This window comes from Mastomys coucha, unplaced genomic scaffold (genome assembly GCF_008632895.1).
Source record: "Mastomys coucha isolate ucsf_1 unplaced genomic scaffold, UCSF_Mcou_1 pScaffold15, whole genome shotgun sequence".
In the NCBI taxonomy this organism is placed as follows: domain Eukaryota; kingdom Metazoa; phylum Chordata; class Mammalia; order Rodentia; family Muridae; genus Mastomys; species Mastomys coucha.
Genome location: NW_022196897.1, coordinates 7490018 through 7493798, shown reverse-complemented (window position 1 = coordinate 7493798; position 3781 = coordinate 7490018). Strand labels below are relative to the sequence as shown.

The following is a 3781-nucleotide window of genomic DNA, read 5'->3' as shown; positions in this document are numbered from 1 at the left end:
TTGGTGCATTTTTCTTCTTTTTGGTCCCAACAAATGGAGTTCAACTACAAAATGTAAGGCAGACCAATACATGCACATCATTACCAAAGAATCCTTCATCATGTGTCCTTTCACATGCTTACTTTAGCAGAACATCCTTTCTCCTGTGTCTGCTTCAACAAAATGTTCCTCCATGTGTCTGCTTTAGCAAAACATCCTTTCACTTGTGTCCAGTTCATGAAAACACTCCTTCACATGTTTGCCCCATCAAAACACCATCCAACATAACTCACTTTCCAAAGAATCCAGAAGTTTCCACTTCAGGAATGGCTCCAATTAAATTAATAATAAAAAATTCTGGGAAGGGCACAGAGAAGGGGAACTGTAAACTCTGGGTAGAAATAGAAAATAGTGCAGCCACCATGGGTAATAATATGGAGGTTTCTCACATATCTCAAGATAGGAAAGTGATAGGAATGGATCATGCCTCTCCTGGGTATGAGTCAAAGGAAAGAAAGTCAGAGATCAAAGAGCCACTGGCAAGCCCATGTGTATTACAGCATTATCCACAGTGACTGAGATGAGGAATCAATGCTCATCGAAGAGTGGATGCATACAGAAAATGTGTTCATAATGGAAATTTAATAGTAAAGAGTGAAATCCTGCCATCTGCAGCAAGATGGACAGAGTGTAATGTCATGTAAAATGAGAATGCCTAGAAATACAATCATTCTGTTCTCTCACACGAAAAGAAAGTAAAGTTGACTGGAACACAGCAGAAATCACAGGAGGCTGGAGTGAGGGTAGATAGGGGGAAGGTGGGTTTATTAATACATGTTGTATGTGTGTGCTTAAATATTACAGTGAACAGTGTTAACATGTAATAACACATGGAAATGAAAACGAAATGTTTTTAACATTTTATTGGTTCTTTGTATATTTTACATCATGCACTCCAATCCCACTCATTCCTGCCCTCTACCCTTGCAACCTCCTCCCCAGCAGAGAAAAAAAAAACTATCTCATTGTGGAACTTGTAGTGTCACAATGTGTCCCAATAGTATACCCTTTTTCCACACTTCTTTGCTCAAAAATATTCATTATACTGATTCATTGGTCTGGTAGGAGACCTCTGGCTCCTGCTACTCTATCAATACTGGAACCTCACTGGAATTCCTCTTGAATATTCTGTTGTAGGCCTGTGTCATAAAGACCCTGTACTTTTGGATTCATAGGACTGGCGCCTTCATGCACTCTAGCCATCAATGGGGTATATATTGGAGTAGGCCAACTTAAAGCCCTGGATCCGGGGCTGAGAAGTATCTGAGCTGATCAGCCTGCAGGCTCTACCTTCTCATGCCCTTAGGATGGGCTCACCAGCAAATCCCCGCTGCCCCCGTCAGCTCTACCCTGCTGCCTAGGTAAGATGCAGGGCCAGCTCTCCTGAGTGTTGCAGCTACTGAGGAACATGGCCAGTTTTCCCACTCTAAGATCTCCCTGGGGCCACCTCTCCTGCCTGCTATAGGTGGCAAGGAATGAGAGGAGGGAGGAGGGCATCTGTCCCTCATCTGGGCTACTGCACAGCAGACAAGAGGCAGAGCCAGCTCTCCTGAACTCACACCCTTAAAGCCAGCTCATCTGCAACCCCACATCCAGGGGGCCTCTCTACTGTGATGCCCAGGTAAGGGGCAGGGGCAAGGGCAGGGCCTGCTCTCCTGAGTGCTGTAGCAGGTGAGGAGCAGGGCCTGCTCTCCTGAGTGCTGTAGCAGGTGAGGGGCAGGGCCAGCTCTCCTGAGTGCTGCAGCAGGTGAGGAGCAGGGCCTGCTCTCCTGAGTGCTGCAGCAGGTGAGGAGCAGGGCCTGCTCTCCTGAGTGCTGTAGCAGGTGAGGGGCAGGGCCAGCTCTCCTGAGTGCTGTAGCAGGTGAGGGGCAGGGCCTGCTCTCCTGAGTGCTGTAGCAGGTGAGGGGCAGGGCCAGCTCTCCTGAGTGCTGCAGCAGGTGAGGAGCAGGGCCTGCTCTCCTGAGTGCTGTAGCAGGTGAGGGGCAGAGACAACTCTTCTACCTGGGAGGGCAAGGAGCAAGAGTTGGGGAGGGCATCTCTCCCTTGACCATGCTGCCTGCTACCTGGCAGGCAAGTTGCAGCACCAGCTCTCCTACATTCACCCTTGAGGCCAGCTTACCCACATCCCTGCCATTGAGGTCAGCTCTACTGTGATGTGCAGATGAGGTGCAAGGTCTACTCTCCCAAGTACCACAGAAGCTGAGGGAACAGTTCTGCTCTCATAATTTTGTCTCGGCTTATCCTCCCATCCACTGCTGGTGATGAGGACAAAAGGGAGGAAAGGGAGTTTCCCTCACCAAGGCTACTGCAGAGCAGATAAGAAGGCAGAACTGGCTTTCCTGTGTCCACACCCTCAGGCTGGCTCACCCGCACCTCCCACTTCTGGTGTTAGTTCTGCTGTTCTGCCTACTCCCCCAAATGCTACAGTAGGTGAGGGACAGGGCCAGCTCTCCTGCTCTAATGACCTCAGGGCCAACATTTCTGCATGCTGTGGGTTGCAAGGTGTGAGGGGGTGACATCTCTACCTCACCCATGTTGACGCATAGCAGTCAAGTGGCAGAGCCAACTCACCCATTCCCACACCCCCGGGCTAGCTCACACAGGCCCCACCACCAGGGTCAGCTTTAGAGTGTTGGTCAGGCAAAGTGCAGGACTCACTTTAGTGAGTTCTGCAGCTGGAAAGGAGCTGCATTTATAACCTCAGGGAAAAGTTTCCCACCTGCCTCAGACAGTGAGGGTTAGGGGGAGAGGAGGGTATCTCTCCCTTGTCCATGCCACCACACAGGAGACAAACTGCAGGGCCAGCTCTCACATGCTCATACCCTCAGGGGCAGATCACCTACATCTCCTAAAATGTGTTGGGCTGGATCTTCTAACTATAGCTAGCTGGAGGGGGAATTTGCTCTCATGCTCTCGTTTTCCCAGTGCCAACTCTCCCAAGACACCCAGTAAGGGTGGGACCAGTTCTGCCCAGACCAGAGATGTCCACCTGGCCATTGGTGGTAGCAGACCCCTGCTGCTCCAGGACCATGGCCCCAGAGATGGCCCTGGTGGCAGCTCAGGCCCGGACTCCACCATGGCCTCAGGTGGCACCACTGGCTATGCACGTCATGCTGCCCCTCAGTACCCTCCTGTCTGAAGTTCTGCCTCTCTTCTGTGTACCCACATCCTTCAGATTCTGTGTGGCTTCCATTTCCCCAGCACTTACTTGCTCTTCTTAGTGGTTCTCAGGTTCCAGGTATCTGGATCTCAGGAATGGTCTCAGGGGTGCTATGCCCTCTCATGCATTATGACACCAGGCAGAGGTGACCTTGGTAATAGTCTCCCCCAACCTTGTCTGCATGGTGCTGGACTTGTGGTCATCCCAGGCTAGCTCCCTGTCTAGGCCCCCAACCCCATCTCAGGCTAGCTCCCTGTCTAGGCCCCCAACCCCAGGCTGGTGGTCATCTCAGGCTAGCTCCCTGTCTAGGCCCCCAACCCCAGACTGGTGGTCCTCCCAGGCTAGCTCCCTGCTAGGCCCCCGACCCCAGACAGGTGGTCATCCCAGGCTAGCTCCCTGTCTAGGCCCCCGACCCCAGGCTGGTGGTCATCTCAGGCTTGCTCTTTTCACGGAGTGTTGAGCTACTGTTTATTCAGATGTTCACAGGTCTGAACACTGAGCACAGACAGCCTCTCTCCTCTCTGCCACCTGCTCACGTACATGTGACACAGGAGCCACACCTGCAAAGACTCTAGGGGCAGA

At 51.7% G+C, this 3781-nt stretch overlaps 1 non-coding gene across 1 annotated transcript; it reads right to left on the bottom strand.

The window, feature by feature from the left end:
- Nucleotides 1–3651: 3651 nt before the first annotated feature.
- On the bottom strand, nt 3652–3781 carry LOC116092768. The gene has a single exon (XR_004119478.1). It is a non-coding gene; the product is annotated as a small nucleolar RNA SNORA17 (small nucleolar RNA).